The 25,185-nt window shown below is 40.9% G+C and overlaps 2 pseudogenes; both read left to right on the forward strand.

Moving 5' to 3' along the window:
* Positions 1-454: 454 nt before the first annotated feature.
* LOC147889051 (dammaradiene synthase pseudogene) lies at positions 455-2,462 on the forward strand (annotated as a pseudogene).
* Positions 2,463-8,329: 5,867 nt separating this feature from the next.
* Positions 8,330-23,908, forward strand: LOC147889052 (uncharacterized; annotated as a pseudogene).
* Positions 23,909-25,185: the final 1,277 nt, after the last annotated feature.

Raw genomic sequence — 25,185 nt, forward strand, 5'->3', positions numbered from 1 at the left:
AAAGATTTTACCCTTCAAAATGAAAGGCTAAGGCACCCTTCAAATTTGAGGGCTGATGTCCGCCTCGAGAAGCAAAAGTTTTGTCTCTAGCGGGGTGTTGAGGTGCCAGATCCTGGCATGGCGTGGAGGATCTTCGATCGGGGAATATGCAAGGCGGTGGCATTCAGTGGCAACACCGCTCAAATTGGCCATCGCGGGAATGCGCTCTTAGACTGCGCTATGAAGCTTCCCGAGGCGCGTATCGAGGAATGTCACACATGCCTGCCTTGAATGCCATGTCGACTAGATACGGCGACCAATAACTATCGTCTTGCTCCGAAATAAATGAATGTTAGCTCTGCTAATTAGCGTAGATACTGGCTACAACCTCTTTATTAACGTGCAGGCTCTGTCATTGTTAAACCTCAAATCACATTCAGCTGAGCTCTCTGTCTCTCTGAACCTCTTGAGCACAATGCGTCCCTACAATCAGGATCTGTCCTTCAAGCCGGAGCCGATCCCAGAAGTCGGAAGTCCTGCTGTACTTTCCTTGGACGCAGCTATCAAGCGGAGCCAAGAATTTCTTCTCTCCATGCAGTACCCCGACGGATACTGGTGGGTAGAGCTGGAGAGCAACGTCGCCATCACAGCTGAAGGGGTCCTCCTCTACAAGGTGCTGCGTATAGACGACTTGTATCCATTGAAGAAGGTGGAGAAATACATCTGAGAAAGGCAGCGCGGCAATGGTGGATGGGAAGTATACTTCGGAGATGGTGGCGAGTTGAGCGTCACCATAGAGGCTTACTTAGCGCTTCGTCTGATGAATGTTCCTGCATCCGATCCAGCCCTTGAGCGAGCCCGTGGTTTCATCCTCCAACGTGGAGGCATCAGCAAAGTGCGCGTCTTCACTCAGCTGCACCTTGCGTTGATCGGTTGCTTTGATTGGCGTGGTATCCCTTCCCTTCCTATGTGGGTGATGCTTCTGCCCAACTAGTTCCTCACGACCATCTACGAAATGTCTAGTTGGGCACGGTACCTCTAATGATTGTTTTCGACCGGAAGCCCATCTTCTCGATCAATCCAGCAATCTCTCTTGACGAGTTATATGTGGAGGGAAGGAAGCACGCCAAGCTTCGACCATCTTTTCGGCGTGACTGGACGGATGCCTTCATCGTTATCGATTCTGCTTTCAAGCTGGCGGAGAACTTGAAGGTGGTGCCCTTCCGGCAGACAGCACTGAAAGCAGCAGAGAAATGGGTGATCAAACGACAAGAAGAGACGGGTGACTCGGCTGGAATATTCCCAGCTATGATCTATTCTCTGTGGTCCTAGATCACGCTAGGTTATAGCGTTTCAGACCCTATCGTTCACCGTGGTCTTGAAGCGCTTCGAGCCTTTTCTCTAGAGACGGAAGATGAGTACTGGGTGCAATCCTGCATCTCTCCCGTCTGGGATACTGCCTTGGTCATGCGTTCTCTGGTGGATTCAGGCCTTCCGCCCGATCTTCCAGCACTTCAACGAGCTGGAAACTGGCTTTTGCAGAAACAGATCTTGCAGGAGGGCGATTGGGCCGTCAAAAATAAGGATGGCAGGCCTGGAGGTTGGGCTTTTAAATTTCAAAACCGCTGGTATCCAGACGTAGACGACACCGCCGTCGTGGTGATGGCTCTCAGCGCCATAAAGCTCCCCAACGAGGCCCTGAAGCAAGAGGCTATAGGACGGGCGGTGGAATGGATAAATAGCATGCAATGCAAAGCGGGAGGTTGGGGAGCATTCGACAAAGACAACAATCAGAATTGGCTAAATGCAACTCCTTACGGTGACCTAAAGGCGATGATCGACCCCAACACGTCCGACGTCACCGCCAGGGTGATAGAGATGACGGGCATGCTTAAGGCTCAGCGAAACGATAGCTTCGTCCACTCTCCCATGACAGTGAGCCGCGGCCTTGCCTTTCTGCGTAACGAGCAAGAGAAGGAAGGCGGCTGTTCAGACAGTGGGGTGCGAACTACATCTACGGTACCAGTGGAGTTTTGATCGCGCTCTCAATGATGGCACCCAGCACCCACGAGGAGCAGATCTCGCGAGGAGCGAGGTAGCTGGTGGAGTCGCAGAGAAAAAACAAAGCAGCTGATGGAGGATGGGTCGAAAGCTGTGACAGCTATAAGGATCCATCGCTGAAAGGTCAGGGGGATGCCAGCACCGCATCAGAGACTGCATGGGCAGTCCAGGGTCCTCTGGCTGCTGGAGAAGCTCTGGGCAAGTTCGAGGTAGAATCCATAGAGAGTGGAATCAACTATCTTCTGAACACTCAACGAGTAGATGGATCTTGGCATGAGAAATCCTTCACGGGTAGAGGCTTTCCCTGCCATTTCTACCTCAAGTACCATTATTACGCGCAGAATTTTCCTCTCAGTGCTTTGGGACGCTATCGTTCTCTTCTTCAGGGTAAGCGCATCTTCCCGAATTCGACGAACAATTAGATCAAACTCATGGAGACCCCTTGCTACGATACGTAGCAGTTCTTGCTACTCAAGCTAAGCACCTTAGAAGGATGTGTCCTAGCATTTGCAGCTAGTTGACTGACATTTGTGTTTTTGTAGAATGAAATCAAGACCTTAGTGGCATTGTAAGCTGTATGAGAGTGATTTTATCTTGCAAACTTCATTGTTCCCTTTCTCTACGTCTCTCCTCTCCCTCAACACACGTGACATAACCCTTCTTGTGAGGTGTTTCCTTACACAAAGCCTTTCCAAGAGTCATAACATATTATAGAGTTACTTCTTTAAAAATGTCTTCCTTCACCTTTGAGATTATTAAATTTGCTTGTTCTAAAATTTTCGTGTTTTTCCCTTAGGATTCTCTTGTATTATATCTTTTCTCAAGATTAGGTAACTCCTTTTTAGCTAACTTTTAATTTTGTTAAGCTTGGAGAGATTTGCATCAATTTCACCCAAGTTTCAATCATGCATGCTCATTTATAATTCAAATATTCTTGAAACAAAGGTAAACAAGCTCCGATTTTCCTTGATGGCATAGCGACCACTAAACTTTCATCCTATGAAAGGCTTTGGAAATATTTTCCTTTTTACTTGGCTAGCACTAGAAGGTGGTTCTTTGCAGTTTTGAAATCCTATGCAGCCACATGGCTAGATGTAAGCCATTAGATCGTCCAAGAAAACACCTCCAAAAACAACGTGCCAATCCTTCTAAAAACAACGCGACTTTTTGGTTCCTCCAAAAACAAAATACAATGTGCTAACCCTTTTAAAAGCAAGGCAGCCTTTTGGTTGGTTTCATTGATCACCGTTGTTTATTGTTGCTTCGCCACATTTGATAGTTCAAGTTTGCTTCTCTCTCATTCGTGTTCATTGCTATCATGTGTGTATGTCCTGATTGCTCTTGTTGTCCTTTGCTGTTGTGTAAATTCTAATCGCTCTCCTTTGAAATCGTTGGCTTGAACGTTCCTACAAGAACACATTCTTTGTTTTTCATACGACTAGCTGATCTCTCTTCCCGGTCTTACAATAACATATTCTTTATTTTTCATACAATTAATTTAAGTCCTTGCCTTTCCTTTACTCTCTCTCCCTGGAGCTCTATGATAGCATCAATAATCCTTGCCTTGTTGATCTCTCTTTTCGGTTGCAGTGATCTCTCTTGTCGGTCCTTTACGAAAGATACCTTATTTGATCTAACCTCCTTAAATTTAACTAATAACTAGCTCTAGCCCCTACTCGTCATAGAAACCTTAGTGGAACCATGGCCACAGATTTTGACGCAAGTTTGATTCACAAGTTTGCAGAATGCTTTGTCAAAGAAAATGTGCACCTACAATTGCTGGTCCACGAATTGCACTAGGCACTATATGGCCTTATTGCCAGAAAGCAATGCTAACACTATTATGTTCTGGAAGAAAACGACGAAGAAGGATTGTTATCGGAATGGGGAAAGAAGGGCAATGAGCATTGCATGTTGGGAATCATCAATTTGGTGACTGTTCACGTCTTGGGGGGGGCTACACCCATGAAAGCAAGAGAGTAAAGCAGCTTTTTAGCTCGCCAATTTGGAAGGTGAAGGGTGGCATAAATGAGAAATCTAATCGTTTGCAAGGAAGTCTATACTCTATACTACGACAAAAAGACTTTCCTAGAATGTTTAGCATATACACCATTACCACTTTCCCTCCAAAGAGAGAGAAAAGAGTATGCTACACTGTGCACTCCAATAACTTTTTGTTAGATCTCTTCTGATTGCCTAGATGCGCTTGGGTTGCACTAGGGTTGGCTGCTTGATCGCCCAACTTACAACTGGGACTTCTTGCTTTGGAAATAGAGGCTTGTAGATTGGGCTTGGGGTCACAAGGAACTTTTGACCAATCTCTATATAGTGAACTCTTAACAAACTAGGAAATTAATGCATTTTTACTAGATAGAATTACTCATTTTATCCTCTTTATAGAGAATTTTATTTCCCATATAGTTATCTAGGAAATGCAAGTTCTTATATAGAGAATGAAGCCGATTTTTACTTTCTTATATAGGGAATTTGATAACCTATATAGTCCTATCTAGGGAATCTATGTTCCTATATGGAGAATGAAGTGGATTTCAAGTTTGCTATGTAGGGAACTGTGTTTCCTATATAGCCCACGTATATTGCTATCTAGGAAATGTGAGTTCCTATATGGAGAATGAAGTGGATTTCAAGTTTGTTGTGTAGGGAATTGCATTTCCTATATAGCCCATGTATATTGCTATCTAGGAAATGTAAGTTCCTATAAGGAGAATGAAGTACTTTCTACAATTCCTATATAGGAAATGAGTTCTTTATCTTGAAAATTAGAAAGAATTTATATTTTCCTATGTATTAATTTTGATTATCTGCATATTAAATGAGTTGTTTATCTAGAAAATAAGAAAGAACATTGTATTCTTCATGTAAGAAATTGTTTATGTTTTTTAATAAAAAATAGATGGGCATTTAAAAAAAAGAAATATGTTTAACATCTCTATCTGTATATTCTTAAAATAAAAGGTGCCGCATGGAGAGCAATGAATAGACTTCTCCTTGCGCTCTCAGTCCCTCCATGAGGCATGCAAATTTCCATCATCTGCCAAGCCATGTATGTGCTATGCATCCAAATTAACATCGTAAACCGAGTCTATTGTCAAGAGCCAAGAACATTGTCCTTGGTTCTTAGAGTGATATTCTTTGTGTTTCTTGGCATAAAAAATTATAGGCTCTCGAGCTCCTGACAGATGCATTCACCTCATCCACCATTCTCTATGTTTGTAAACATCCATTCCTAGACTTCCCCCGACTCACATCTAAATCAAATAGTGTCTTTGACTTGGAATCCCATTTCCCTTTTCACCATTTTTGCTATCGGTCATTAGTGCATTTTCTAAATGTACTAAAGGCTAGAATGCAGATTCATGATAAACGTTGAAGATGCATGAATCCTATTTAGAGTATGTAGAAGCTGAATTGCAAGGGAGTGTACATTGTCGCTAATCCATGCACCTTGAGCTCAATAGAAAGTATTAGGGATATCAAATTTATATTGGATGGTGGAGAAGCCACAAGTAATGAAACGATGATCGTGCACTTCTTCTAGGAAAAATGGCTCAACCACACATGTCCTAGGAAAAGAGATGTTGACAAAGTTGAATTGTTTGGTTTTATTCCATTCATCCTGCAGCACAATTTAACCTATGGATTATGCAAAAATGTGGAGATTATAAGGGACATTTTTCCAATATTTTGAAGCTGTGTATAGTAGATATAGGAATTCGCGGCATCCTCAGGTAAGCTGATTGGAGCAATGAAGGGAGGTTCAGAGGTAACTCAAGGTGTAGCACTCAATATTTTGTCTTCTTAAGCAAGCTTGGGGTACAGGGACCATAGGAGAGCCAGTAGTAGGGAATCTCAATCGATGAGGGATTGATAAAGTCTTGAACTCCAAGGTCCCTTGAGAGACCAAGGAGTCTATCATAGCCCTTACCTGGGATGGGTGTGTGGTAGTGAGGAGAAGTCTGGCGAGCATGTCAGTGTTCATATCCAAACCGAAGGATAGTGGATATATATAAGCAATAAAGCATAAAACATTATATAAACCATTATTTGGTTGCAAGTTTTTATCGTCGCCGTTTTGGATCTCATTGGCTCTTGAAGACCCCAATGAGAAGAGAGAAAGGTACCATGGATCTCACAACTTCGAGTGCCCCATGAAAAGAGAGAAAGGTACCATGAGCTCAGTTGGTGGTTTAAGCAAATGTTATCCATATTCTTGGTATCTGTTTTCCTTGCACTGCCAATTTACCTTCATATGCAATAGCTCCTGAAGATGGTGTTGTATTAAAATCTGCAAGGTAATTTGAAGGTCTCGAATTGCAGTGGTGTTGTTTTATGCTTGCAAGGTACTTCCAAATTTTTGCATTAGAAGAGATGTGAAGAATGTATATGTGGTTTCCTAGAGAAAATTAGGTGTTGTACTCAAATCTACAAGGTACTTTAAAGGATCTCGATTTGCAGCAGTGTTGTTTTGAAGCTTGCAAGGTACTTCCAGATTTTTGCATCACAAGAGATGTGAATAATATATCATTGGCTTCTAGGAGAGAATTAAGAAGCATAGTAGAAGCTCTAGTATCACCAACATGCCCTCTCCCTTTTCCTTTATCATGCCCACTACCTCCATTTCCTCTACATCGTCCTCTGCCTCCTCCCTTGATCTCCATCGCCTCATGTGTAACCTCAAAGAAAATGATGTTGCTTCCACCTTGTTGACTCAAGACCTCTCCATGAGGGGGTGGTAAATAAAATGATGCACCAATTTTGCATGTACTTGCAAAGTTCCAATGTCCATCAAACACCAAATATGTAGCTAGGAAGGTAGAATATCCCAAATTTATATGTGCATCCTATTATGTGAACAAAAAATAGGTAGCAATCATCAACAATGATACCTCCAATCATCCCCCAATCATCTTATTGGTAATAAACCTTGCATAGGTCTTGAGTAGTTTCCATATCCCTCCAAAATTTTAATTTTTTTGATGGCGCTTTTCGCATTCGAGAGTACATCCTTGGAGATGGTGTATATGCACTTACAATATGGTTCATTAGTCTATATGATACCCCTAGCATAGACTTGAAATGCAAGTTCAACTTCTATCTATCCTCCACCTGAATTGTTATGGAGCATGCATTCGGCCGATTGAAAGGCCAATGGCAGTACCTCAATAAGAAGTTCCTAAACCTATTGCATGTTCTTGCAAGGCTGCATCAACTTGGGCAAGTGCACAACCAGATGCTCTCGCTTGGTATGTTGTGGCACTACATCGAAACTTGTAATGCCACTTCAAGGTACTTTGTCATGTTTTGGGAATGCAAAGGCTGCATCAACTTGGGCAAGCGCACAACCAGATGTTCTTCCTTGGTATATTGTGGCACTACATCGAAACTTGTAATTCCACTTGGAGATACTTTGTCATGTTTTGGGAATGCAAAGCTGATCATTATTATATATGCACTTGTGCAATTGAGGGGAGACTTTACATGTATGCATTGTGTAGTGGTTTTTCAAATGCAACTCGTACTCCATGAAGGAGAACTTTACTTTAGTTTATGGTGGCCTATGAAGCATATGAGCACACATATTAATCCGATCAACCCTTATGAACATGATAATAAGCCAACAAATAAATGCAAGTGACACATGATTCCATAAGCCAAGGTTACTCCATATGCTTCCATGAGGCAAGGAGCTTATTTGATCTTATCAAATGAAACATATTAAATAGAACTCATCGAATGAACTTTTCAAATAATCCCACTTTGGCGAAGTCAATGATCTTATCAAGTCATTCCAAACGACCTTATCGAATGATCCCCCATTTTGATGGGTGTATGCATGCAAGGAAGAAATGCATGCAACTCATCAAATGATTCCACTATGGTGGTCGGTGCATGGAATGACTCCACTATAGTGGATTCCACTTGCATGCAAGGACAAAATACATGCAAGTTAGCAAATGATTCCACATTTTGGTGGGTCTATGCAAGGGAAACCTAGGTGTATGGATCATTGACATGAAGGTAAGTCTTGCATGAACTTATCAAAAGATCCCACTACAATTGATGCATGCAAGGAAGATGGGACACATGAACTTATCAAATGATCCCACATTTTGGTGGGTCTATGCAAGGGAAATTTGGGTGTATGGATCGGTGACATGAAGCTAAGTCCTACATGGACTTATCAAATGATCCCACTATGGTGGATGCATGCAAGGAAGCTAGGATACATGAACTTATCAAATGATCCCACATTTTGGTGGGTCTACGCATGGCAAGGATGGGTGTATCGATCGGTGACATGAAGGTAAGTATAGCAAGTGGATAATTTTTAAGAATGATAATATAGAGGCAATAAATTTCTCCATACAATACCCAAGAATACGTATGTTGTTGATGTGACGTTGCATTCTAAAACACTCTTGTAGTTTCTGCAATGATGATGAATGATTGTCCTACTTGGCATAGATGGGGATAGAGGCTCGAGGACACATGTGGTCCTATTGATCCAAGTTCGAACCTCAACTTACCACAGGCCCAAACAACTCGAAGTTGACCTCCGACCAAGTTAAAATCTAATTGAGGGATATCTAAAGAATTCCTCACATAAGTTTTCCTAGGAAGAAATAAAACTACTTTAAACTAAACTGTAGAAGGTGCTAGAGGATATGCTCATATTGGCATCAAGGAAGATTGGATTACTATAGGTTACATCAAATACACATTTTGTGATTGGTGCATTTGATCCAAGATGAGCTATTAGGTTCCTAATCTCAAAGTTTTTTTTTCTAAGCCTAGGTCTAGCAAAAGGCTAGACAAGGAACCTAATAACAATGATGATGATGTGAAGCACTAAATCCTACTTTGCATGAAGGTTTATTAATAACCAAAATCAAGTATTTTAGTTGAGGACTACAACTCCTATTCAAATCGGATAACCAATGTCTTTGGCAACTATAACAATCAACCAAAAAGCTTAAGTCTTTATAGAGGAATCTCTTTGGCTAGCAAGTCATACTCCTTAGTATAGAGTGAAGGTCAAAAAGAAGGTTTGAGAGATGATAGAATAGAAGATGACCTATAGGACTATCATGACTGACTCAACAAAGTAGAATGTGATTTGTGATCGTAGAAAAAGCACTATGTAGACAATTTAATAATTCATCTTTAAAAATTCAAGCATCAGGGACTGTAGGAAACTATGACTATGGTTATGATAAAAAGGAAATGAGTAACCAAGGAGGTAGCCTAGAGGTAGCAAATATTTTGATTCCTTGCAGATGCTGTGTCAAAATAATGTTAAGGGTGAGAGCCAAGGCTATGAATACCAAATTCTCATATTGGAAAAAGAAGTACAACAATGTGAGGTGATGTTGCATCAACAATGTGAGGTGGTCACCCTGAGACCTATGGTCAAGTGAGAAAAAGATGCACTAGAAAAATCCAAGGCACCAAAAATTGAGAGGGAAGGGGGGAAGTGGGAAAAGACAAATGGGTCTCTCCCAAATAGCTAACTCATCAACAGGATAGAGTGCCTCCAAGGTAGACTAGCCTGAGTGTCTTTGTGTAGTGTTGGCACTTATGCACCAAACTTTCAATGCGGTCATATGTTAGAACATTGTCTACCATTGGCCCAGCAAACTCACGACCATGGCCTTTGTTGGCATGCACTCTCCCCTTTATGTTATCTATCTTTTATGTTATGCATTATGTTATCTATCTTTTATGTTATGCATTATTTGTAATAGTTTTCAAAGGGGAAAAAGAGTTTTCCAAAGTATGACAATTACATGCAAGGTAATCATTGGTCAAATGTGAGTCTAGACTTGGATATTGTTGTCTTGTGCATTAAAAACTTTTAGCCCCAAAAATTGAGAGGGAAGGGAGAAGCGGGAAAACCCAAATGGCTAGTTAGAGCCAGGACTCTGATGTACATGTAGATAATGTTTGCTGTCTCAATCTCCTCCCCTGCTCACGACTCATACTTTCCTGAGCTCTTCTTGATACCTAGCCTATACTTGCTCGCGATCAAGGTCTCGAGCCAACCTTGCTACTTCTTGACTCTCTTCTTGACTCGTCACTCTATGCTATTGCTGCTGCTGGAGTCTCTTGCCGTGTGCACGTTCTAGTCTATTCTTGAATTTCTGCTGCTGTCGATCTGATCTCTACAGAGTCCACACCATACACCTAGGTCCTACACTCCAGCACTCCAAGTACTCGGGAGTCGGCCATTTTCACTCCAGCATACGTGTGTGACTTTAGGGCAGCCTCGATCTCCACAGAGCTTACACACCTGCATGCAAATGTTGCACCTAAGCGCCTCCATATTTTGTTGTTGTCATGCCAATAGTTTAATCCAAAGCTTTGTCTATCCAAAGCTTAGTCTGCTTTCACCCGCGGCTTGCTACAGGTGCTGTTTGGTGCACGCATGTGCGCTACTGCAACTAGTTCCTCAAACTCCTCAGAGATTGCCCACCGATCGGCCCCGTCCTATCCTATGACTGCAATTGGGCAGAGCACCCAGTACTCACAACATCTAGACTCAAACTTCCAAAGACGGCGGCCTGCACCGTGATTCCATAGTACGCCGGGAGAAGCCGAAGACCCGACTCAACATATAAGGTATAATGTACTGTTTTTTTTATTTTTTCAAGTTTTGTTTTGTATTTGCAAGCCCTTAGAAACCTTAGTCGATTTTTTTGTCCTTAGAAACCTTAGTCAATTTTGTAGAAAGCCTTAGTCCTCCATACGATTTTGTAGACTCTTTTTTGTACCCTCATATGATTTTTTTCAAGAAACTGTTTTGTTTTGTATTTGCAGACCCTTAAAAACTATTTTTGTTTTTTATTGAAAACTAGGATTAGATTTTGTTTTTTCAAGCGATTAAATCCCTGCAAGAATTCAAAAGAAATTCAAAGGTTTAAGATTCTAGGGTTGTAATACCTTTGAAGAGAGTGTATTAAAAGTTCTACATTTTAGTTTCTATTTCATTGGGAGCTCTTAAATGGAGTGAGTCTCTAACTTTTATGCATTAGATTGATTATTTTTTAGAGTGAAATACAAGCATGGTGTCTTTTTTTCTTTGAAGAAACTTTGAGAGCTAAAAGAACTCCTCTTGTAGTGCAGGTAGCATGGTAGCATGGCGATTTGCAATTGGACTCCCTCTCTCCCTCTCTCTCTCACACAAAGACACACACACATAGATACATACACACACATTAAAATAATAATAATAATCTCTCTCTCTCTCTCTCTAACACACACACACACACACACACACACACACACACATGATTTAATATGTTAAACAATGTAGTAGAGACATACCTTCTCTTTATGTTATGCACTTGGATATTTATGCTACATTTAAAAATGTACTCATGGAATGCATCTTATCTTTCTATCAGATTCTTACATTTCTACATTTCTATATTATCTTTATGTTATGCACTTTGCTACTTATGCTACATTTCTATGTTATGCAACTATGTTATGCATTACAAATCCATGGAAACTAAAACTAGTAAGTTAGAGAACACATATCATGAATCAATCGATGCACTTAAAACAAGATTCATGATATGCTTTGTAACGATAGAAGTTCTTAAGTTTTAATTACATATCTCTTGTGTGAAATTTGAGAAAGCAATGTGGTATGTGTGCCTTTAGAATGTAATTGCGGCGCCATTGCTCTATCAGATCCTCGTATCAGGTGGGGTATGAAAAGCGTCGTGATGGCATGTCTAAAGTGTTTTTTTAGAATGCAATTGTGGCGCCATTGTTCTATCAGATCCTCGGATCAGGTGGGGCATGAAAAGCATCATGATTGCATGTCTAAATGAATTTTACAAAAGCTCAAAATCAAATCTGTGTATGTGTGCCTTTAGAATGTAATTGCGGCGCCATTGCTCTATCAGATCCTCGGATCAGGTGGGGTATGAAAAGCATCATGATGGCATGTCTAAAGTGTGTTTTTAGAATGCAATCGTGGTGCCCTTGTTCTATTGGATCCTCGGATCAGGTGGGGCATGAAAAGCATCATGATTGCATGTCTAAAGTGTGTTTCTAGAATGCAATCATGGTGCCATTGTTCTATCGGATCCTCAGATCAGGTGGGGCATGAAAAGTGTCATGATTGCATGTCTAATTGAAATTTTGCAAAAGCTCTAAATCCTAGGTATATGTGTGTAAGAAAAAAATATTCAAAAGTGGTCTTAACATATTCTAAGCACGGTAAGAAAAGCATAATGATTGCATGTCTTAATTTATTGCATGATTTCTTCTCTAAATCTTTTTTTACTATAACTTTCTTCAATGATTTACTTTGAAAAGGATATTTTGGCTCATCATGATTGAAGCGTGTCTTTTATTGATTGCATGTTTATTGAAAATGTTCAAATTATTGTTGGAGAGTCTCTTTAAAGATGGATCACACAAGTGTATTAGCTAGCCAAAAGAAGAAAAAGACCAACAGTGAGATCAAATTAAAAGGCCAGGATAAATTATTGCTCAACAAAGTCATTAGGGAATGCATGCTAGTCTTCATTAGTGGTCTATCTCAAAAAGAAATGGAGAGAATTATGCAAAGCGATCTTGCCATTTTCTAGTGTAAGATAAACATTGCCTTAGAGGTTGAAAAGAAGTTGACAGACATGCAAAGAGTAGACCTTTTGCTTGCTTCACATTGGAATAAAGAGGGTCCAAAGAGATTGACTGCCTATATTGGGTCGGTTCTAGATGTATATAATAACAATCTCTCACCTCTTACCCAACAACAAGTAGAGAAGGCCCAGAAAGTGTATTGGAATACACTTTGGATTAATAGAAGGACTCGAATATGTGTAATGTCCAGCAACCAGGCTAAAATAGGTGAGCTGACAAATAAGGCTCAGAGGTCTTTTGCCGAGCGTGCTCTTATTGCCATGGACCCAGTCTCTAGAAGAGATAAATTTGGTTAGAACACAAGCCATGCCTATCATGGAAACACGTAATGTGCATTAGGTCATGTATTTTTGTAGGTTCAATGATGATTTGATACAAGTAGGTGAAAAAATTGCCAGTGGGGCATTTGGTACTACATACAAGGTTAGGATAAGCGGTGTCCTTGGATTGCATGAACATCTATAGTTTGTGGGCAAGCATTTTCATGGTCAAAATGCAAGACTAGTTGTGCAAGAAAGGCTCAAAGAACAAACAGTTGCAGTTAAGCACCCAGTATTGGTGTGCACAATGGTTGAAACTAGAAAGAAGCCCTTTTGGATTATAACACCATTTTTTAATGGTGCCACATTAGTTGGGAAATGTTCATCCATCTATAATCAGAGAAACACAAAATGTAGCTGAAGACCAAAGTCCATCTATATTGGATACACAAGGAGAGGCACACTTGTTGAGACCCCCTAGTGAACAAAGAAAAGTTTGGTGTAATTGTAACTCATTTTGTTGTGGAGGCCATTACATGGCTCCTGCCACCTTTTTTTGACATAAAAAATAGAAGGATAGATTTGAGGATCTTGGTGCTACATTTGTCTTAAATAATATCAAAGCTGAGAATATAATAGAGTTTGAAGATAATAATGATTTAGAAGATGATGATAGTGGTCCACTCCATGTAGAGAATGCTATGGATGATTTAGAAGCACATGCTGAACTTTTGAGGGAGTTATAGAGTGAAAATGAAGATGGAGAAGAGTTTCAAGATGCATTAGAGGATCAAATCTTAGGGAGTATAATTGAATTACAAGCATTATGGGATGATCATAAAGTCTCACTAGAATTACAGGATAAGATGCTTCGACATCTATTTGGAGGTTTAGGAAAGCCTAGTGTTGAAAGTAAGAAACCAAGCCTTAGTAAACTTTTGGTACAATTACATCCAACATGGGATGATGATCTTAATGGCATTAAGACTCCTACAAGTTGGAAGCAATTTAACTCTTTATTGAGTAGTCTTGGAATGGTCGAGACTCAACACTATAGGCTATGTATGGGATCACTTGAAAATGTACATGATCCAGAGTTGCTTCTACCTTCAAATGATAATAATTACTCTTAAAATGTGATATATTGTTCATGTAGAAATGAAAATAAAAAGAGGATACCTAAACGTGATTGCAAAGATTGTTGTCAAAAGTGTGGCATCCCAAGGAAGGATATGGTCTTGTTTGATTATATACCTATAAGCAAGCAACTTCAACTGCTAGTTAAGAGTAGAACTTTTTGTCATGAATTTCTTCAAATGTGGCGTAATAAGGAAAGGTGGTTAGGAAAAGAAAAAAGTGCTCAACCTGAGCATATTTTTGACTTTTGTTGGGATGGTTACAAATGTCGTGATGTTCAAGCCTTTTGGAATCCCAATTCCCTTTACAAGCTACCTATAGTATGTGAAACCTCGCATTGCAAGAAAGCATATGCTAGAGATATGCTACATTCCCTAGAAGTGCAATGTCAAGAACTTTACAATGTGGTTGGAATGAGGAAGAGACTTCATCTACATGGAGTGTCGCTTTCCAATCAAATGTGAAAAGAAGTATTGCAAGGGAGATCCTTGCAACTTTGCATTGTTATTACATTGGGATAGTTTTCAAGCATCACAAACTATACAAAAAGACTGTGGTGCAGTGGAAATTTATATTCTAAACACTGGAAGAAAATCCATTGTGGGGGTTCTACCTATTCTCTTTATACCCTTCAGTTGCAAGAAAATAATTAAAAGCTCAGGCGATGTTTTTAGTGCCTTTCTTAAACCACTAGTAAGTGAATTAGAGAGTCTATTCACTGATGGAGTTGATGTAATATACAATTATCCAAAAAACATGATTTTTGATGATGCATCTCAAACTTCTAGACAGTGCAAAATACGTGCCATGGTAATGATGATAACAGGAGATCAAGTATAGCACTTTGGTATGGTCTTAATATGACCTTTTATCTATATTATAACCAATTTTGTACATCAGACTCTTTGTACATCAAACTTTTTATATACATGATGTATTTATTTTCACATGATGGTGATTTTCTAGACTTATTTGTTTAATGTTGAAATCCCCAAGTTCTAGGTAAGGCACTATGAAGAAAGGAATGCCTTTATTGCAACCTAGTATAGCACTTTTGCATGGTTTTTATATGACCTTTTGTTTACATTATAACCAATTTTGTGCATCATGACTCTTTGTACATCAAACTTTTTATATACATGATGTATTTATTTTCACATGATGTATTTATTTTCACATGATGGTGTTTTTGGACTTATTTGTTTAATGTTGAAATTTATTAGTTCACTGTTGGACTTATTTTCACATGATGGTGCTTTTTTGGACTTTTTAGTTTAATGTTGTGAAGGGTGATAAACATATTACCATGCAAAAGAAAAGTAGTCCTCTTTTTGTCCTTCAAAGAAGGAAGTGTGAAAAAAAAATTGAGTTTCAAAAGAAGGGAAATGTATTTTTTCACCCTTCTTTTAAGAAGTGCTTGAAAGATTTTACCCTTCAAAATGAAAGGCTAAGGCACCCTTCAAATTTGAGGGCTATTCTTGTGCTCCTGAGTCCTCTCAGCTCTGAGCCCTCTCGTCGAAAGAGTATGTTCGTGAATCATCACTCGTGGATGGCGGCTTGCTCAATGCTTTGCACCTCAACTTGGTCTCGACTCTCATCTTCTTGACTCACGTGGTCAGGACTCAGGGTCCGTCACCCGTGTACAAGAAATAGGGGATTCAGGAATCAGGAACTTGGAACTTGGAAGTTGAAAGCAGAACTTTCGGGCCTCAAGACCAGACCGTTCGACGCGATACTGGTGACTCGTGAGAGCTCGTGAACTTCTATGGGATATCTCTCTCTTGATCCAACTTGCAGACGATCCTAACAGTCTCTTTGTTATGTTGTATATCTCTATGACGCAGGACGAGGTGAAGGCATTCTTCGATGTGCATGAGCAAGAAGGCAGCCATGCTGGCGGGGTGCACTTGGTCCTTGGAGATGACAGGCAGAAACGTGATGGAATGCATCGGTGGAACGAGGACGGTGACTGTGCAGTGTGGAATCCCAATAACCACTCGGTTTAAGGAGCTATTTACTATTTAGTATTAAGTTTTAACTACCTAGTACCCACAACTTCTTGCAATCATCAACTTGACAGCTTGAGCCAATGATTTTTAATTTCTTTATTTATTTTATATTATTAATAATATTTAATTTTTAAAATTTTGAAGGTCAAAAATATGTCCGCCCTTCTTTTGAAGGCCTATAATAAGTGTGTCCTTCTTTTGAAACATAAAAAAAATAATACCCTTCCATTCTGAAGGATAACTTAAACATCATAATTTCATTTGAATGTTAAAAAAATTTATCTCCTTCTGAGTTGAAGGATAATTTCAAAAATCACGATTCTTTTGAATGGCTTAAAAAAATTTACCCTTCTCTATAAGGGTAAACCCCCCTTTGAAGGGTGTTGCAACCTTCAAATTTGAGGGCTGGCGGGCATTACGGTGCCACCATCAATCAAACCTGGTGCAGCCGGTGGTCTTGTGACAGTGGTGGACCGTAGCAGCCTGGTAGTGGTCGAACTTTGAACTTGCAACCTGGGATTGCGATTGCAAGATTCCTCTTCGGTGGTCTTTGACACTGGTGGACTGTAGCATGCTAGGAGCAAGCACACGGGAACGCGAATCTACTCCCCTTGGCCAAGCTTTTTCACGCCCACTGGATAGAGCTGAGCGAGGCGCGGGAATGCAATCTAACGATCTAACTTCTAAACCTCACTTCTCGTATACACACATAGCCCAAAATTCGAGTCTGATGGTGGCTTTTGGAGCATTTCGAGACTTATTTGAAGCCCCTTTGGTGTGCACACTCCACATTGGCGCCTCCATTTTGGAGGATGCCATTCGAAGCCATTGCTCTTGAAACCAATCAAAAGCTTCCATTGCCTTCAATGTCCATTGAACACTCCAGACCTGACAAGGATGGTTTGTCCTACCCAATGAAATGATGTCACTTTCAACCTCTACATCTCACAAAGAGATCCTTGGAGCTTGTCACACGCCTCCCTCAGCTCCTTACAGCTTGTCAGACGCATTCGTCGGGTTCATTTAATGTTTACATTTTTTGTTCATGTGGATTAGATCCAAATGTGACTTCATTGACACACCAATAGGGAATAGGGCTATGTCTAAAACCTTCAAAAATTTCAATGGAGAAGGAGAGTGGGTGGTCTCATAAAAAACTATATCATGCTAAAATATGTCCATTATGCACCTCAATATAGCCTTTTATTAGCATTGCCATGTAGGCTAAGGCATTGCTTTAATGGAGACTTATGCAATTTGTGTGAATTTCCATGTCATCTCCATTTTTCATGAAATTATGGGAAGTGTAGTCGAACTGGAGCTTCAGGTGGTGGAACTAGAGTGACATACATGGCATTTTTCCAACAGAGTGTCTACATGGAAAATTTTCATCCTATCAGGAGTGTTTCCTTTGCTGGTTTTATTGTTGCACGTGTTGTCTTGCCTCTAGAATTTTTTGAAGGTGTTCCTTTGCTGGTGCTATTGCTACCTTCCCAACATGCTCTCAAGAAGAACGTCCCTTTGCTATCTTCCACTACCTTCTCTGCATGCTCATACCCTTGTTGCCTTGCATGCACCTTGCTTGTTCATGAGAATCATTAATAGCAGTCTGAGAAGGCATTGTGTCGATCAAGTATTACTTGCTTTTCATTTTGTCCATGTGGACCTTCTTGAGATGGTTTGTTTCTCAAAATTCGGTCTTCACTTCTGTACTTGGTAGTCAAGTTGTATGTAGGTCTATTTAATTTCTCAACCAGCCATGTTTCCTCGTTGTTTGTTACAAAATTACCCTTTCGAAAAGAGTGATACAAAATCGCTCAAACGAGCCGACATACGAAAAGCATATACATGCTGAAGTATATGCAAACTACTACTACAACTATTGCTTATCCGAATCATTGCCCTCATCCTCATCACACTAGCCTGATCCTTGGCCCTCGTCGAAGCAGGGTAAGCCTAATCCCTCATCATCACCGCTCACCTCCATTGATGGGACATTCGAGCTTTGATTCTAAGAGTGAAACCATATTAATTCGAAATTAGATTGGAACTTTTAAAAAATAGTTTAAAAAGTGAGATTACAAGTAGGAGTAGATTTATACAGTGTGAGCAGCTACCTCAGCCCAAGTGACCATCGCTCCTAGCGCCTACTACTCAATAAACCACGGCTTTATTCTTATGTGAAACCCAGGTCTCATCTTTGCGTCTGTGGGAAGGTGACCCATCGCAGCTTGCTGTGGACCCAATTTACAAGAGTTAGATAAAGTGCATGCAATATGTAATAAAACAAATAGAATAATAAATTAAATGAGAAGAAGTAGACTTACCACGGTTGCCTCGAACGCCAACCGTCCGCCTGCACCAAAGTGCGAAGTACCTATGGAGTCCAGCCTTCTCCTTGCACCCTCCTCTGACCCTTAAATAATTCAGGATGGTCCCTGTACTGCTTCTTGAAAAACTTCCAGTCAGCTTTGTCTGCCCAGCTGTGTTTAGCCTTCCTCTTTGCGATTGAAGTACGCAAGGTTGACCTACGATGCTTCAGGACCCCACCCATGTGCTCTCGCATGTAATCTGAATTAAACTCCCAATTTGGAGGATTAGGGTATTGTCTTAATTTCAATTCAAAAAACAGCCGTGTCATCTGCCAACTCACTACTTAGGAGCTCTTCTTTATGGCAAAGAGGAAGCCTTAGCCCTTGCTTCTTTTGGTAATCTTAGTACCGCCAATCAGTAGCTATGCCGCTCTTGAAGTGGTGGCTCATTAACCGCCTCATGGTGGCCATCACTATTGAGCCCTTTTTATTTTCTATTGGTGGACATGATGGATTAGGGGCACTGCATCACATGTACACGTGATGTCCGACAATATGTGAGAGTTGCAATCAGCACAATTGTACAAGGGTGCTAGGATGTCTAAACTATGGGCTTGTCTCTCAATCTTGAATCTACAAGCAAAGTATGGGTGGTCAGATACAAGTGTCTCGGCCTTAATGAGGTTAGCTCCCACATTAATTTGACTCATATTTGGATATTGTTTGTTTTGAGAATCATCATGTATGTTTGAGAATCATCATTATTCGAAGCCTATATATGCTTGAATTGGGATAGGTTGCTCCAGAAGGTGTTGCCTGCACCAAATACCATGCCAACATTAAGAGATGAAGCGAAGAAGATGCTAACAATGGTGGGTATGGATTACGATACCATCCATGCTTGCCGTAATGATCGTATTCTCTTTTGTCGTGAGCATGGAGATAGAGTGTGGTAAACAATGATATAGAGATGACTTGCAAGGTGAACAGATACCGGTAAAGGTCTTGAGGCACTTTTCCATCATTGCAAGAATACATCACATGTTCCGATGCAAATCCATAGTGGAGTTGATGACTTGGCATGCATCTCATCAGTCCACTGATGACACATTGAGGATTCCTGCAGATTGTGTAGCTTGGAAGCACATAGACAATCAGTGGCCGGACTTTGTGAGGGAGCCACACAACTTACATCTTGGGCTCGCCATGGACAGTGTGAACCCTTTCGGGTTACACTCGACATCTTGGTCAACATGGCCCATAGTCTTGGTGAATTACAATATCCCACCATGGCTAACAATAAAGAAGGGACACCTTATGCTTGCACTACTTGTGCCAAGGAAGTACAAGGCCAAAAATATGGACGTGAACATGGCACCTTTGATAGAGAAGTTACATATCTTATGGAGAGGAGTGTTGGTCTTTGATATTTCCAGAGCTCCTAGACATACCAATGATATTTTGGTCATGGGTATCTTGATGTGGACCATGCATGACTACCCAGGATATGGAGAGTGCGCAGGTACATGGTTGTGTCTTTACATGTATAATACAGGATTATGCTTTTATGACTCTTTCACGTGCATGTCTTATACTAACACATTCATGCACGCGTGCAGGACTTGTTACAAGTGGGTACCATGCTTGTCCTGTTTGTGGACCGGGTTTGAAACCGCTTGCACAATACTCCAAACATATGAGAAAAAATGTTTATGAAGGTCATGCTCGATACCTTTCGCTGGACCATGTCATGCGTGGAGGCCCAGCTTGATCCACCACTACCATATTTGAAGGCAAGTGACTAGATTCAGGCTTGGAGGGTGAATGGAGAGGAACCTCCTCATGGTATGAAGAGGCTATCCATCTTTCATGAGCTTCCTTATTGGGGTTAGTTACAAATCAATCATCTCTTGGATCCCATGCATATCTTCAAGAATGTAGGGGCTACTATTTGGGCACACTTGGTTGGTTCCAAAGACTCGAGAGGAGTGCAAGAAGACCTGTGTGCTATGAATAGGATGTCTCGTTTGTGGCCCCAAGTGCATGCTTTGGGAAAAGTTGTCCTCCCGAAAGCAACATGGATCCTCTCCAAGACAGAGGAGGCAGCAGTCAAGGCAGACATTGCCTCTTTTCGAACACCCACAGGGTACATGCATTGCTTGAAAGGAGCATTTTCAAAGGACAATAAGCTTAGTGGGCTCAAGTCCCATGATTGGCACAAGGTCTTACAGGTATTCTAAGCTGTAGGATTAGTGTACCAATAATTGTGATGCATTAGTGTAATTATGACTATGTTATATTATTGACATGACTTCTTTGTTGCTTTGATAGTTCATCCTCCCAATTACAGTGAAAGGGTGCTTACGAGAAGATGTTAAAAATGTTATATTCAAGATCAGTGGTATTGTGAGGTATGCTTACTATCAAATCGCATTGATTGCATTTTCTTCAATTTAAGCTGAATAATTTGTAGACTGATTATGAATATATCTTACATGGGCATGTGAAATAGGTGGATATCTCAAAAAGAGATCTCCATATTGAGCATCGAGAAGGCTAGGGTGGACTCCATTGAAGCCGTATTCTTGCTTGAGAAACACTTTCCCTTGAGCATTATGAAAACTCAAGTGCCCTTGCTTATGCACATAGTTGATGAGGTGGCCATTGCAAGTACCGTTCATAGTCGGTGGATGTTTTTTCTCGAGCGGTTTATGAAAAATTTAAAAGGGATTTGTAAGGCAAAGAGCAAGACCAGAAGCAAGCATGGTAGAGGGATGTCTTGTGCAAGAGTCATTAGTATATATCATGGAGTTTCTTACATCCACGGATCCCGATATGCCGCAGGCTTGGCATAACAAGGATGATGATCACATCGTTGGCAAGGTTTCCCAAGAAAAAGGGATTGAAAGAAAGATGAGCAAAGAGAAAATGGAGAAATTCAATAAGTTTTGTATCCTCAATAGCAAGGAGATGTAAAAGTAGATTGAGAGATATGAAGCGGCCAAAGCAAAAAGAATAGCTGCAAGGAAGAGATTCAGAGTAATTTACAGGCGATCGCAACCATATCCACGGGATCTCGCCCTTCTCCCCACTCACATGTCACTTAATTGGCTACAATTGGCCCTACGTAAAGCCAAATGCGATGGAGAGACAATAAACGAGCATGAGCGAGAGTTATTATCTGGATGTATGATGCATGTAAGTTTCTTACCTCTTGACATAATTAAGTAATTATTTGTGGCAATATACGCTATAAAATAGATGCATCCTCATTGTTTTAATGATGCTCTTTTGCAGTACAAAAAGTACATTGCATTATGATCATATGGATGATATTTTTGCATGGAACGCATCGATTCAAAGAGAGTCACATATTATTGTGGAGTCATGGCTAACCTCACACAAGATAGCCGAGCAAGTGCTTTGGATACCAATCTTCTCTCCTCATAGTTGGATTATTGTGGGACCATACGTGAAATCTATGAAATTGATTTCAAACGATTTAGTATTTTCATTCTTGATGTAAAATGGTTTAGAACTATTTACAACAGTCCCCATGTGACAGTGAGGAAAGACAATAATAGTTTCTTTGCAATAGACTCCACCAAACTTTGGACCAATGAAAGTGATACTTTTGTTCTTCCTGAGCATTGTGAGCAGGTGCATACTAATGATTTAATTAATCGAAGCTTTCATTTTTTAAGATCCATTGATACATGTACTTAAGCATAATTTCATATATATAATTGATGGCATTTGGCACCTATCTTCAATATAGGTGGTTTTTCATCCGGATCATTTTGATCCAAGATGGTGGTATGTGCCTTTCCAATAACTTCTTAATCTTTAACTTTTTAATCTATAAAAGAAAATAATAATCATTGTAAGGCATGCCCCATTGTGATCATGAATTCACTTCTCATAGATATTATAGTAGCGGTACTTGGCATGTCCCTAAATGGTCAATTTTGATGCATCCTGACAATTGCAATAAGTAAATCATTAGTATTTCTTCAAAATCATTATCTTAGTAATAGAAATCAGAATATCTACAAAATAACTTCAAACCAAATAAAGCCTAGGAATCAAATCAAATCTTTATTGTGTCCACTACATCATGATCCATAGGAATCCATTGGCTTCTCTCTCTCTCTCTCTCTCTCTCTCTCTCTCTCTCTCTCTCTCTCTCACACACACACACACACACACAAAACATGGGAATCCATCTCTTCCTCTCCCTCTCTCTCTCTCTCTCTCTCTCTCTCTCTCTCTCTCTCTCTCTCACACACACACACACACACACACACACAGAGCATGGGAATCCATCTCTCTCTCTCTCTCTTACACACACACACACACACAATGCATGGGAATCCATATCTCTCTCTCACACACACACACTCTCTCTCTCTCTCTCTCCACAACATAGTCCTCTTACCCTCATTCCCATACAAGCCCCTTTTGAGCAATCCCAAAATGAAGTACTCCTTCAAAATGTGTCTTACACCTGGTCTAGGGGAAGAGGAGTGCTTCATAAATATGGAAAGAATGGGAGAAAGAAAAGAGGAAGAGATTGAGAGGACAAAGCTAAGAGCAAGAATGAGGATGTTGAGAGGAGGCTAAGGATATTGAGAGGGGGAGGATGAGTGGAGGTTGAGAGGAGGAAGCTAAGAGGAGACTGAGAGGAGGAAGAGGTTGAGAGGAGGAGGTTGAGGGGAGGTTGAGAGGAGAAGGAGGAGGCTGAGAGGAGGTTGAGAGGAGGAGGAGGAGGAGGCTGAGAGGAGAAAGAGGCTAGGAGGAAGGTTGGGAGTCAATGGGGATAGTTTGGGGGGTTGGGGACACTTTTGGAAATTTTTTATTTTTTTGAGGGAAAAAAACTCGTGGTTTTGGGGGCCCACGGAGTGAAGGAGGAGGGTAGGGGGACCATGAAAAAGTCAAGGGGGAGAGTAAATGCCCCAGGAGGTGGTGGGGGAAAGAGGAGGCAAGTGGGAGCCTAATGGGGACCAAGGGAAGTCTCTCCACCAATGAGAGGCCAATATGGAATCCTCCATTCTTTTAATGCCCAAGCCTTCCCATTGGTTGGTTTACTAATCACAAATCTTAAGGGACTAATCCAAGAGGCCCTTTTTTAGTCCAAAATTTCCCTAATGATATAAAAGCAGAGCATCGGTATGGATGTCGGTATGGTCATCAGGATATACCGATGCCCATATCGAAGAAACATGGTTTTTTTGGGGGTTTAGGGTTTAGGGTTTTTGGGGGGGCTTGGGAGATTTTGGGGGGTGAGTGGGTGTTTGAAGGGATTTTGAGGGGATTTAGGCCCTAGGGTGTTTGGTGAATGAGAGGGGATTAGGGGGTTTGAGGGAATTTGGGGGATTTGGGTGTTTGGGAGTTTGACTCCTATTTGACTTGACTTGGGGATGATGGTTATGGATGTGTGCAGGTGGAGAGGATGAGTAGTTATAGATAATCGGATAGGGGGCCATCTCTCGGGGTTTGAAGTGGCTTCGTGAGAGATTGCCTTGTCCTAGCATGCATTACAGGCGAGGGGTTTGTCATCAGTGCCATATTGTCATGTGCCACTTACAGATGTATGGAGAGGCACCACCGAAAGAGGATATTGGTCAACATGTTAGTGCATCATCGGTAAACCAATGATATTTGAATGATTCATGGATATTTATATTGCTTGTCCTCGTTGAACACACTAACCTTGCATCATTATATTATACAAGGTGAGGAGAGCAGTGACATAGCACGTACACCACCACCACCACGATTCGATCAAGATGATCTTGAGGATGATCCTCTAGAGAAGGACAAGGGCATGGCGAACATGATGGATTCTTTTTTTGGAGGCACCAAGGGAGATGGGGGTGAGATGTCTGAGTATGAGATCGTGATGCGAGATTTGGCATCAACACTATTGTATGATGGTATGAGGATGTCAAAACTACAAGCTTGCCTCTCGATCTTGAATTTGCAAGCAAAGTATGGATGGTCAGACACAAGTGTCTCAGCCCTGATGAGGTTTGGAGCCTTCATCTTAGTATCTCATTAGTATCTCATTCACAAGTTTCTTGGCTATCTCAATTGTAATAGGTTGCTCCAGAAGATGTTGCATGTCCCCCCAATACCATGCCCAATCCCAAGGACAAAGCAAAAAAGATGTTGACGATGGTTGGGATGGATAATGACACCATCCACTCTTGCCCTAATGATTGTATTTTGTTTCATCACGAGTATGGTGATTTGGTTAATTGCTCAAAGTGTGAAGCATAGAGCTATAGACAAGACTTGCTGGGGAAGACGATCCCAGTGAAGGTCCTGAGACATTTTTCCATCATCCCCTGAATACAGCACATATTTAGATGCAAGTCCATTGTGCAGCTGATGATGTGGCATGCTACACACCAGTCCACCGATGACACTTTGAGGGTCCTAGCAAATTGTGCTGCTTGGAAGCACATAGACAACATGTGGCCAAAGTTTGCAAGGGAGCCATGTAATCTACATCTTCGGCTCGCAATGGATGGCATGAACCCTTTCAGGCTATGCTCCACATCTTGGTCGATATGGCCCATAGTCTTGGTGAACTACAATATCCTGCCATGGCTAACAAGAAAGAAGAGACATCTCATGCTTGCCCTACTTATGCCAGGGAAGTACCCTAAGGCTCCAACTCCATTTAGTAAGAAAACCTATCAAAATCTTGAGTATGAGATGAATTTAACAATATGCCATGAG

This window comes from Dipteris shenzhenensis, chromosome 21 (assembly GCF_047967505.1).
Source record: "Dipteris shenzhenensis isolate YYH24624 ecotype China chromosome 21, Dip_SZ_1.0, whole genome shotgun sequence".
NCBI classification, from domain to species: Eukaryota; Viridiplantae; Streptophyta; class Polypodiopsida; order Gleicheniales; family Dipteridaceae; genus Dipteris; species Dipteris shenzhenensis.